The sequence below is a fragment of the Sapajus apella genome, unplaced genomic scaffold (genome assembly GCF_009761245.1).
Source record: "Sapajus apella isolate SASKATOON/1434 unplaced genomic scaffold, GSC_monkey_1.0 scaffold8, whole genome shotgun sequence".
Classification (NCBI taxonomy): domain Eukaryota; kingdom Metazoa; phylum Chordata; class Mammalia; order Primates; family Cebidae; genus Sapajus; species Sapajus apella.
In genome coordinates this window covers 4,773,657-4,786,695 of record NW_022436948.1, presented here as the reverse complement: position 1 = coordinate 4,786,695, position 13,039 = coordinate 4,773,657, and the positions used below count along the sequence as shown (strand labels likewise).

At 51.2% G+C, this 13,039-nt stretch overlaps 1 protein-coding gene across 4 annotated transcripts in view; it reads right to left on the bottom strand.

The window, feature by feature from the left end:
* TMPRSS2 (transmembrane serine protease 2) overlaps positions 1–9,425 on the bottom strand; it is a 44,524-nt gene extending 35,099 nt beyond the window's left edge. For 2 of the 4 annotated variants that reach the window (XM_032276823.1, XM_032276822.1), the window contains exon 1: positions 5,744–5,841. The gene's annotated coding sequence lies outside the window, so the exon portion shown is untranslated. Of the gene's footprint in view, positions 1–5,607; positions 5,842–9,404 lie in introns of those variants that run through there. The other 2 variants (XM_032276820.1, XM_032276824.1) reach the window with 2 other exon arrangements.
* Between the last annotated feature and the right edge of the window lie 3,614 nt (positions 9,426–13,039).

Below are 13,039 nucleotides of genomic sequence, written 5' to 3'. Positions count from 1 at the left end.
TTACTTCCCAAACAACCACGTCAACGTGAATGAAGTCAGGCTCATAGACACTGACTCCCACCCACCCTCTTCAATGAAGAGAATACACTGACTCCACCACCCACCACCATGCCCGGACCTGCTCCTTCTCAAAGCCCCCACGCGTGACCGGTACTATTCGAGGTGCTGGAAGTGTGAGAGGAAACAGGCCAGGCTCAGACCCAGCACCTCTTCTTCAAACTCCTGACAACACTACCACCATCCACCGTCACGTCCCAGTCAATGACCAAATGATCAAAAAGAGCCCCTTACGCCAACATAACCGCACCAACATCACATTACACAACGAGATGTTCTGTTCTTTTAAGGAAAGAAACACGACTGAATGAAAGTTAGCCGACAGTGGATTTACGTGGCAGTTCAGCAGACACTCATTTATATATAATCAGGTAAATTGTACACACAATGATTGGCACAAGGGTTCTCCTGAGAGAGAGAGGTACAGTGAGAAGCAGAGAGATCACCTCGGGAGAGGATTGCCTGCAGCATTCAAGTTTCCTTTTCTGTGAATGACTCATTGTCCCCAAGAGATTACAAACTTTTTAGGGCAGAAATCAGGTCTGGTTCTCTCTCTTTCTCTCTCTCTCTCTCTCTCTCTCTGTTTTCTAAATCTAGCTTTGTAGCTTACAAAGACAGTATTTAAATGTTTTTCGAGTTCCTACCACCCGCCCAAATCTATTGTGTTTTTTTATTTTATATATCAACAGCAGATCACTGGAAACAGAAATTTGAAATAAAATACAATTCACGGAAAAAAATTTTTTTTTTTTAGTTCCACAGGCCAAATGAGCAAGATGAAATTTAGCAGAGAGAGATGAGATTCCCATACCTAGACAACAGCAGCACCCCAAGTCAGGACAGTGAGCGACCTCCCAAGGTCCAAGTGCACAAAGCTGAGTGCAGCCCGACATGACAGGCAGGCAGCAGCAGAGGCCCCCAGGTCACTCCAGGAGGAGACTTCAACACTACACACAAGCCACTGGCTAAGCTGTAAGAACTTGTCCAAGTCAATCTGTAAAATGGGGGCGAAACAGAGGCAGGGTTGTCGCAGGGACCCTGAGTGAGAAAATAAGCCCCCAGCTCAGTGCCCAACCCATGACCAGCACTCAATAATATAATGATGGCAGATAAGATTTATCTTCCAACACCTAAGAGCCGGCTATGTGGAAAAGGAATTCAATTTATTCTGCGTACATTCAAAGGACAATACCAGGGTCACGGTCAGAATTGTCAGAAGGGCAGGCTTGGATTCCAACTGGGGAAAGCAAGCTTCCAACAATGAAAAAGTTCAAATACGGCCTGGAGCTACCTTAGAAAGTACCACATTCCTCAAACCTAAAAACGTGTGTTTCAAGACTGGAAGATCATTTCCCCAACGTATTCCCAAACAGAATCAGGCTTGAGCATCGAGATCAGACATGGTGATCTTTCAACACTGCTCCCAACTCCTTATAAATGCATCATCAACAGTGAACTTGAAAATGTCAGTGAATTCTCTGTCATCAGAATCTCGCAGAAAGAACTTCAAACCCATCGTCCCTAGAAAGCACGGTCTCCCGTGCCCCCTGGGCTGTGCTGCAGTGAGGTCAGGCTGAGTGCCCTGCCAGCACAGCCCCTTGGAAAGCGATGGCCTTAAAGGGAATTTGACACTGCACTGTGAACCTTGTACAAACAAGCAATCATAAAAAGCCTCAGCTTAGCTCCAGCTGCCAAGTCAGACCTCGCTTGAAAGTATTTTTCTAACAAATCCCATCATCACAGCCTCCCTTCTGAGTACCACTTGAGAGCCCCAATTTTTCCGCCCAGTCTGCCCTTGAGCAAACTTCCAGACTTCAGCTGCCATGACCACAAACCAAGGTGCCCTTCAAACACTTCCTGCTTTCTTATCACAAGTCTGTGCCCTCAACCCCTCCTTCCATGGATGCCCGATGGCTCAGCACTGTCCACATACAGATGTCCGTGCCCTCGCCTCCTTCTCCCAACCTCACCTCCAGGAGGATGAAAAGCATGTCTTTGAGTTGCCTGCCTTCTCAAACTCCACTCCCTTTACAGCAAAAGTAACTCCCCACGCCCCTGGCGGAAAATCAGCCTTGACTCCCAACCAGCACGTCTTCCATGCATTCAGTTCCTCTCTCCTGACCACTGCTCAGCCACCAGGAATAATCAAGTCCCAGGTCAGGCTCTGTCTTTTCCTGGAGCCCAGCCTCTGTTCTAGGTCATCCTGAATAGCTGCCTGTGTGCTCAACCAAGCTGCTACCCTGCCGCAGGTCCCCCTTTTGCTCCTCTCTAGGTGTCCACAGGCTAGGTGGGGCCAGGATGGTCAGTGGCCGTGGGGACATCATAAGCCCCTCCTTCACACCCAGGCCCATACCCCTGCTGCTTGCAAGTCAGGGCTTCCCAAATCAGCCTTAGGACCAGAAGGGACCCCACAAAGGCTGACCCCATACAGACCACAGCTCTCAGGTACATAATGCTCCTACACCCTAATCCTGAGGCCACCCAAGGCATCCAGTATTGGGGATCCCCTGGCAGGTGTCCTGGAAAGTAAGAAGGGGCCAGGAAGAGCAGCAAAGGCCTGGCAACTGTGGGATGAGCGATATCCAGGAAGAGCAGAGCAGGAGGGATCAGAGAGCGGAAAAGCACCTGCTCCTTCAGTGACCCTGGGCTCTCTGGCTCCCTGCAGGTAGCTCCCTCTGGCCTCACTCTCCCCACCAGCAAGGCCACTTTCCAAGTCTTCAGCAAACAAAACTGAACAATCACTCCACTGAACACTCACCTTTCCTTTCTGCCTCAGTGCCCAAGGCTTAGTTCTGATCAGTGCTTCCCAAACCCAGAATTTTCAAGAGGGCTTAGAAAATAATCATGGTAATAAGATGCCTGGGCCCCATTCTCAGAGCCGAATGCAGCAACAGGAACCAAGGCAATGACCCATATTATTACAAATCTCCCCTCGGGAATCCTGCCACAGGTTCAGGTGGAAAAGACTAAGACTTTTACCAGCCAGACTTCTGGTTTACACTTCCTGGTAGGGCCCTCACCTTAAGCTGGGCCCACAGTAGGGGACAACACACTCATATGATGGTGGTGATGGTGGTGGTGGTGGTGGTTGTTACTGGCATGATGTACTGCATGCATCTACCTTGTCACCTACAGGACATTTGCACCAGCGTCTTGTCACTCAATGCCCCCATGGCCCAGGAGGTCAGCCCTCCACAGTCCCCCTTTTGGAGTTCCGAGCCCTCTGGCCTTGTCATACTGCTAGAGGGGGAGCCCAGGTGGGGCTGTGGGCAGGGGCTGGGCTCTATCAGGTCGGGGAGAATCAGAGCCTGGCCCAGGAACAAGCCCTTTCCAGTCAGGATTCCAGGCACCTGGTTTTCAGCTTCCTTCCCTCCTTTCCTTCACTTGCTGGCAACATTCCGACCTCCCGAAGGGAGGACCCAGGAAAGGAGCAAAAGGAATCTATACTGTGCTGATGGTCACCAAAGTCCCTTCTAAGCATCCTGTGTCTCGACACTGGAAGCACTGACCTATGGAGCCAGACAGGCCATGTTTGTCCCCAGTTCTGCCCCTTACAGGTTACAAGACCTTAGACAAGCTACCCAACCTCTCTTGCCATGTCCTTACAATTGAGTTAAGTATGTTATAAAGGGTTTGCAATGATGCCTGGCTGAAAAAACAAAGTGCCACATCAACGTCTGTGGTAATTATTATAACAAAAGTGCAGCCAGATGTACTCCTATGATTAAGGTGACTTAGTTGAAGATACAGTGGCCAACGGTGATAGGCGGATCATCGCAACCTGGGAGGCTCTGCCCACAGCTCCAGCAGCCGCACAAGCTTGCTGTTAGAAGGTTGTCCTTGGTGGGTGTGAATAAGGGCAATTGCTGGGGACCAAGCAAATGTCCAAGCAGAGACCAAAGGCCCAGCCAGCTCACCAGTTGATAATTAAAAGTGACCAGAGGCCAAGGTAGACGCCTGTCTCCAGGCAGAGGTCTCAGCGCACAGAGGCCAAGGTAGACGCCTGTCTCCAGGCAGAGGTCTCAGCGCACAGGAGGCACCCCCCACAACTCTCCAGCCTACTGCATTCTTACTCGAGGGTGTTACTAGGTTTCATTCTAACCTCATCTGTCCAGTAATTCTGCAGGGGGAGTGGGGCAGATCCCACTTCTTCAAAAGAACTCAGTAAAGGTGGAGAAGTTGAAAGCAACCTCCAGTGACTTCCTGGAGGAGCTCCTGGCTACCTGACCCACCAGGCCCTCCCTTCACAGCAGCAGCTAAGGAACCAGGACTGACTTAGCTCCCCATGTCCCCAAGTCCCTTTACCCTGGAAAACTCTCCTTGCCACACTCCCAGCCCCCAGCCTTCCTGCAAGGGAGGCTGGCTCCATCCCCGCTTCCTGGAGTGCCTTCCCAGACCTCCCGGGGCAGGTTAACAGCTCTAGTCTCACTTTAGGTTTTCCAAACACCTTGTAACTGGGCTGCCTAGTTTTGGTAATTTTCCATTATTGGGGGGTCCTCGTGGCTGGGAGCTCCATGAGGTCAGGCACCGCCTAGGGCGCGATATGCTCATCTTCCCCACCGGACCACAGCACAGGTTTGCACGGAGGGGAGGGCTGCGCAGCCTCAAAGCTGAACCCTGGGTGCCCCCTGCTCACCAGGCGCACCTCGGGCCGCCCTGCTATCCTTTCTTTCCCAAACAAGCCACCAGGATTCCTCGTGACCAGGCCTGCCACCTGGGCGTTCTGAACAGGATTGGGACCACTGCGCTGTGTCCTGAGGCGGCGGGGCTGGCAGGGCTCTTGATGCACAAACTTTCTGGCCATCGGGCAGTTTTTCAGTTGGGCCTGTGCTCGAGCAGAGCGCCCACTGCCAGGCTGGAGCACTTGACCCCTCAGGATGCCACTGTCCCGAGCCCGGCTGGACAGGATGAGGTGAACCGAAGCACCCAGGTGCCGGGCCTTCCCCCGCAACCAGACAAGGAGCGCAAGCCCAGCGGCCAGACCCGCTCCTCCCGGATGGGTTCCTGCGGGTGCCGGGTGCCCAGGCGGCCCTGGCCCTGATCGCCGCCAGCGGGTCCCCGCCACGGGGCCTGAGTTGCGAGCAGTCACTCCCCGGGACTGACGGGCCTTTCGCGCCTCGCCCGGGGGCCCTCGCGTAGCCTGGCCCCGCGGTCCCCGCCGCGCCGTCCGTATCGTTCCCGGCATCTCAGCGAGTTTCCAGTTTCTCCCTACCTCAGTAGGGAACCAAGAAGCAAAAGGAGTTCAGGTAACACTGCGGAACTGCAGAGATTTCACCCAAACAAAGAAGCTGACCGACAGTGCTCCGGGTCCTCGCCCCGAAGAGCAAAGACGCAACGGTCCTCCCAGGTGGGGGCTGCAGAGGGCAGGCGGACCAGGAGCCCGCTCCAGACGACCTGGCCCCGAGGGACCCCGGGGGCCCTCTTCCACCAACAGGGGCACCCAGGGGTGCCGGCCGCGTACCAGAGGTTCCAGGCGCCCAGAACTCTCCCAACACCCCCGGAGGCACCCTGCCCGGCTTGCCCCAGCGCTCCGCCCTCCAGCGCACTCACCTGCCGCGCCGCGCTCCCCACAGCCGCTTTCACCTCCGGGCAGGGGCGGGGGCAGGGGCCCCGGTGGGTCCCAGGCTCCCGAGTTCCCCTGCCCAGCCCGACCCAGCGCAGGGACCCCGGCACGCGCACAGCTCACCTGCCGCTCTCCCGGCGGCGCTCCCCACCCTCGCCTTCCTTCTCCGCCTCCTGCTTGGCTTGCTCCTTCTCGGCCCGGCGCCCGGTCTCCCACCTGCCCAGGCTCTCGCTTAAATCTCAGGAGGCGGCGTCCCAGGGCCCAGGGCGACACCCCCAAGCGCGGGTCCCGGGTCACCCCGGGCGGGCGGGGGCGGGCGCGGCGGGAGGAGGCGTTTCCTGGGGGAAACCCAGGACTTGCTCCAGGCCCGGCCCAACCCTCAGGTGCGACTCTGGGGCACTTCCCGGGCCAGCTCAGCGGCCAGCCTGCCCCTCTCGGGTCCAGGGCGCAGCTCTGCCCGAGGGCTCGAGTTTGGGTTAAGAAGGAGGATTCCTGGGAGCGCTCCTCGAGTCCTGGGTGAGCCCCCGGAGCTGCCACTTCACGAGCTCCTGCAGGCTGCCGGTCCTGGCCTCAGGGGAACCACTGTGGCCTCTGGGCAAGGACCCAGGGGTCGGCCTTTTGGAGCCGCTGACCCGAGCACGAGTGGTGGGGACGCAGCGCCGGGCACCAAAGACCCTTTCCAGTCCTCCTAGACTGGCCTTTCTTGGCCCCCGCCAGCGTCCCGTGGAAAGGGGTCCCCAGGAGGTCCCAGATCTCCCTGCACGACTGGCCAGGGTGGGAGTGAGGAATCGTGGGATACACCTCAGCCCGAAGACTTGGCTATTCGCGGGCGCTTCGGACGTTCTTTCCAGTGTCTGCAACTGTGGGGGCTCGGAATTCACCGGAATTTAATAGGACCAGAGGAGACCAGAATTCGCGACCCCAAGTAGGCCTGGAGGAGCCCAGAATCCGCCACCTCCAAACAGCCCTCTCTGGCATATTGATGATTTGGAACTGGTTATGTAGAGAAACTGCAGGCACAGGGTTACCTCTGAGAAACCACTTTTGTAAAGGAAATTTGCACCTATAAAGGACATGGTCGTTAGTCAACGTATCTGAACCAGGAAGAGAGCTGTTCCTGGACACTTTTATCACTTGGGAAATTTTTATCTGCCTCCCACGGCAACCTGTGTCACCAGACACCTCCCCTCACTCTCCCCGCACTCCTCAGTAGCTCCCCAGAAGCCTCAAACCCCCATTCCTTTCTGTCACTCAAAGTAACACATAAGCTTCAATGATCTGGCTACTGTTCCTTTTCTTTTTTCAGAAGGAGTCTCACTTTGTTGTCCAAGCTGGAGCGCAGTGGCTCATGATGGCTTTTCGCGGCTTTGCCCTCCCAGGCACGGGTAATCCTCCTCCTCACTCTCCCCAGCAGCTGGGACTCCACGTCCAGCTAATTTAATTTTTTGTAGAGATGGGAGTCTCCCTATGTTGCCCAGGCTGGTCTCAAACCTCTGGGCTCAAGCGATGGCTGCCTTGGCCTCTCAAAGTGCTGGGATTACAGGTGTGAGCCCCCTCACTAGATACCTCACTCATCTAAGTCTCATATTCTTGTGGGATTCCCGTCTGTGAGCACGCACATTAAAACAGCTTGTCTCCTGTTCATCTGTTTGATATCAATTTAATTTGTAACTGAAGAATCTAGAAGGGTAGGGGGGCAGCGTGTTTTCTCCTCCCCTGCATAATATACAAATCAACAGGATTTGCTTTAAAATGAGGTGGAAGCAGAAGAAAGCCCCATTCGGTCCCATCCCAGGCTGCCTCGGCACAGTGCCCCCTTCCTGGGAAGCTCTCCTGGAGCTTCCTGACTGATAGGACTTTCCGAGTAAGGCCTTCCCTCCCACCCCCTCTTTTGGCTCCTTTTGTGGTTTGCTGGTAGCCCCAGCGCTCCCCATCCCCTACACTGCCCTGCCATCCAGCCCCAGTGGGAGACCCGGAAAGACCCTCCCAGCACACAGGTCGGGACTGGTCTTTCTTGGTGGCAACCCGCTTATTTCTGCCTTGACAGTGTGTTTGATGCCTACTAATTCCACCCAGAAACCAGGGAGTATATGCGGCTGTAGACTCAGCCCTCTTGCAGTGGTTGTTCATTCACCATTTATTTTTCCTTTTATATTAATAATCAGGGTTCCCCAGAGAAACAGAAACAATAGGAGATATGCAAATATATACACACATATATATATGTGCACATGCATGTATGTACACACATCTAGATTTCTATATATTTATAAATATTATAAACATATTAGATATAAATATTTATACATAAATAATATATACACAAACATGCATATTTATATGCATAATATAATACAGATAGGATATATATTATATATAATTTGTATGTAATAAACAATATTTATCATATATAAAGATTTATTATGAAAAATTGGCTCATACAATTATGGAGACCTAGAAGCTCTACAATCTGCCATCTACAGACTAGAGACCCAGGAAAGCTGGTGTTGTAGCTTTCAAAGTGCTGAGAACCAGAGAGCTAGAGAATTGATGGAACAGATTCCAGTCCAGGTCTGAAGGCCTGAGAAGCAGGCGTGCTGAGGGCGGGAGAGGATCAAAGTCCAGCTCACACAGTCAGGCAGAGAGCAAATTCAACCTTCCTCTTCTTTGTTCTATTCAGGCTTTCAACAGATTGCCCAAATTGAGGGCGATCATCATTACAGTCTGTCTATTCAAACATTAATCTCTTCCAAAAACACCCTCACACACACCCAGAAGTAATGTTTAACCAGTTGCCTGGGCATTCCATGGCCAAGTCAGCTTGACACATAAAATTAACCAAGGCTGGGTGCATTGGCTCCCACCTGTAATCCCAGCACTTAGAAGACCGAGGTGGGAGGATCTCTAGAGCCCAGAAGTTTGAGACTAGCCTGGAGAACATAGCAAGATCTTGTCTCTACAAAAGGTTTTTTAAAAATTAGCCAAGTGTGGTGGTGCGCACCTGTAGCCCCAGCTAATTGGGAGGCTCAAGTGAGAGGATCAGTTGAGCGCAGGAGTTTGAGGCTGTAGTGAGCTTTGATTGTGCCACCGCACTCCAGCCTGGACAACAGAATGAGACCTTAATTTTATCTATGTGAAAAAAAAAAATATATATATATATAGCATAAGTTGACCCCTTGTCAACTTTGCACCCACACATCTCCTTGTACCACGCTTCATCTCTAAAGACGTTAGCAAAGTAATAACCTGCCTATTGTGATACAACTCTTCTGCTACAACCAAAAAATGCACTAAGCCCTTCCCCAAAAGTGGATGTAAAATTCTCAAGTGTTTACACTTCTCCTTGGTATTTCATAACCTAAATAATGTAAAATTGACAATACTTAATACAATGATATAGTCAATACACCTTAAATTATATAACGGAATGTAAGAGAAAATAAAACAAAGATATATACTGTATATACAAACATGTGCACAAAGGTATTCAGAAAAAAGTAATGAGAAAATACTTGTGACTACTGAAGGCTTGATAACAGCTTCCATGGGCAATCGCTGGTGTTGGTAACTGTCTTCTTCCACTGCATTCCCTCTGCCTTCGGTAAGCATGGCAGCTGGTCATGGTTCTTAGCCTGATGGACTGACCCTTCATCCCTCAAGGGTCTGGGCCATTAGTAACCCTGCCTGGATAGTGCTGTAGTTTTCCATTGACCTTAAACACAAGCATAGTAACACTAAAAGTTGCCCTAGGGAATTGCTGTATTCCAGACACACTCTTCCTTACCTTCCTGGTGGAGGAGTAGTAGTCTAGTTTCTCCTTGGTAGTCCAGATCGGTCTCCCCAGCAAATACCATAACTCTCTCTTTGCCTGTTGATTCAGAGGCTTGTGGAGCTCGAAGTGGCCAGGTGGCAGTCATAAATTCTAGTTTAATGGAATCACTGTTGTGTCTCCTGGTGGCAGCATTCCTCCCTCTGGAACTAAGACCTCTAGGTCAGCAGAGTGTAAAGTCACAGAAACAGGAAGCAAAATTGTTGTGAGTGGGTCACTGGGAGGAATAGTGTGTGGTGCCACTCCCATTTCTACCCCTTGATTCCTGCACCTGTGGATCCTGGCTGTGGGAGAAACAGCACCACATATTGGGTGCTGATTCAGAGCACTCGCAGCCTTCTGGAGAAACTTGCCCCAGCCTGCAAAGCGTTAATCACCTAGCTGGCACTATCACTGCATCTTCAAAAGGCTATTCCACCATTCTATCAAATCAACTGCTTCAGGGTGGTGGGGAACACGGGAAGATCAGTCGATTCCATGAACATAAGCCTATTGCCATGCTTCCTTGGGAAGTCAGTTATTTGGTCAAAAACAATGTTGTGTGGAATTGGAATTGGAATTGGAATCCACCGTGATGATGGATAAAGCATCCTGTGAATTCCAGCAGAAGCACTATGTGCAGAGAAGACAAATCTGTATCCAGACTCTCTATTCCAGTAAGGACAAAATGCTGTCCCTCCTGCGATGAAAGTGGTCCAATGTAAGGTTCTCCAGGGTGATCAGGCAGCCAGGTACCTGCCTGATCACCCTGGAGAACAGTGCCATATCAGAGCCTTGGTGCTGTTCTCTGCTGCTGGCAGGTGGGCACTCAGTTGTGGCTATACCAGTTCGGCCTTGGTCAGTGGGAGCCCCTGTTGCTGAGCCCATGCACGATCTCCATTCCTGCCATGGAGGCCACTTTGTCCATGAGCCCATTGGGTGATAAGAGGAGTGGCTGGGGAAAGGCTGACTGGCATCTGCAGAATGGGTCGTCCTATCCACTTGATTTTTTTTTCAGACAGAGTCTCATTCTGTTGCCCAGGCTGGAGTGCAATGGCACCATCTTGGCTCACTCACAAGCAGGTGTACTGCTGTAAGTTATACCCACTGAGAAGATTTCCCTTTGCCACAATCCTTCAGGGGTGTCCCAGAAAGAGGCTGTCATGCTGCAGCTGTGCACTGCTGGGTGATGCCTGCATTTGGTGCAGAATCATCTGTAAGCCAGGCCTGGGTTTTCTCTTCCTCTGTAACCTGATCATAGGGAACTTCCATGTGGCGAGGGTGCAAACTGGGGGAGAGAAGGCAGTGTAGCAGGAGTGGAGACCCTGAACATTGGGTCACTTCTTTATACAGTCTGCTTAACCTTTCAGGACCTGATCAGGCCTGACCACATACAGACCACTTTCATTTGATGATGGAGCGCAGCTGTGCATCCTCAGATTTATGGTGTGGTGGGGCAGATAACATCCAGTCCGTGACGGGAGCTCAGGTAACTTGGTAACTTGTGGGCCCATCGTCAAGTCTACGGCCTCTGCTAAGGCCTGGTAGCTGTGAAAGAGCTGTTTCTCAAAAGGAAAGTATTTATCTGTGGAGGATGGCGGGGCTTTGCTTCAAATCCTAAGCATCTGTGCTGCAATTCACCCCCAGGGCCAGCCAACAGCTCCATATCACATCTCCTCTGTCACTGAAACTTCAAGCACCATTGGATCTGCTGAGTCCTGTGGCCCAGGTGTCAGAGCAGCTTGCACAGAAGCCTGGCCTGCTGTCGAGCCTTCTCCTGTTCTGGGGCCAGCTCAAAACTAGCATCTTTTCAGGTGACTCAGCAAGTGGGCCAGAGTAAAACATGCAACTGTGTTGCCTCCAAAATCCAAAGACACCCACTAAGCACTGTGCCTCTGTTTCAGTGGTAGGAGGGGCCAGATGCGGCAACTTTTCCTTCGCCTTGGAAAAGGCAACTCAATAGGCCCCACACCACTGGAGCCCTAGAAATTTCACTCAGGTAGAAGGCTCCTGAGATTTTGCAGATTTACTTCCCACCCTCTGACATGCAAACATCTTACCAATAAATCTAGAGCAGTCGCTACTTCTCTCTCACGAGTGCCAATCAGACTAACATCATCAGTGTAACGCACCATTGAAATGTCTTGTGGAAAAGAAATGCAATCAAGTTTCCTGTGAACAAAATTATGGCATAGGACTGGAGAGAGGATGGGCCCCTGAGGTAGGACAGTGAAGGTGTATTGCCAGCCTTGCCAGCTGAAAGCAAACTGCTTCTGGTGTGTCTCACGGTATTTGCCAGGTGAATAGCTGCATACCAGTGCAAGGAGATGAGTTAATTGGCTCAGTCTGATGCAGCAGCTGCAATTGGAGTTACCACCTGGTTAAGCCTACAATAATCCACTATCCTTTTCCAGAATCTATCTATCTTCTGCACAGGCTAAACGGGAGAGTTGAATGGGGATGTGGTGGGAATCACCAAGCCTATGTCTTTCAAGTTCTTGATGGTGGCACTAATCTCTGAAATCCCTGCAGGGGTGAAATATTGGTTTTGATTTACTATTTTTCTAGGTAGAGGCAATTCTGGTGACTTCTATTTGGTGTTTCCCTCATTCCACGAGTCAAGGACCCAAGTCGGGATTCTATCAGCTGCTGTGTATATCTATTCCAACTAAGCATCTGGAACCAGGAAATCACCATAGGATGAGTTTGGGAACCAATGGACCCGCTGTAAGTTAGAGATGAGCTGAGACTCCATTAATCACCTGGCCTCCATGAGACCCTACTCTGATTGAAGGGCCACACTGACATTCTTAGTCTCCTGGAATTAATGCCAGTTCAGAGGCAGTGTCCAGTAGTCCCCAGAAGGTCTGATTATTTCCTTTTCCGTGATGCACAGTCACTCTGGTAAAAGGCCAGAGATCCCTTTGGGAGAGGATTCGAGAAAGACTAACAGTATACATTTTCAGTAGTCATGGAATCCTTTCTCAAGGGGACCCAGTCTGCCCGTCACTCAAAGTGTTCTGGGTTGTAAACTGGCTCAAGCCTGAGGATTAATTGAGGGGCACGAATCTCTGCTTTGATGATTCAGGTTAGGCTTGTTCATTTGCCCTAGAACTTTCTTTTTATGCAAATCAAGTAAAGGTTTAGCAGGCTTCCCATCTATTTCCTGTCTTGGAACGCTGCTATGGATCCCGGGAGTCGTACAATTCTGATTTTTGCTTTCTATCCTTTGTCCATTACAGTGGCCATGCCCATCTTGCCTTTGGCAGTTGAGTGCTTCCACGTGGCTCCCCCACCTTGGAATCCAACTCCTCTTACTGCATTTAGGTTTCCCAATTCAGTGATGGCATTTCTCACTGTAAAGTCTGGCCTCACAGAGCTCCTTAAAGATGCTGAGTCTCCTCTTACAAACTTATTTCTCAAAGCACTAGTGAAACTAAGATATGCTGGCCCCTCCCAGTGTGAGTAGGTAGGTCTTAAATCACAAATCTACCCTTACATTTCAATCTTCCTAAGTATTTGAATCCTTTTCTCTATATTAAACCAAGGCAAGTCCAGCATTTCCAAAGCACTAGCTGTGGGTCACCTTTTGACCCATGTTTTACCCACCC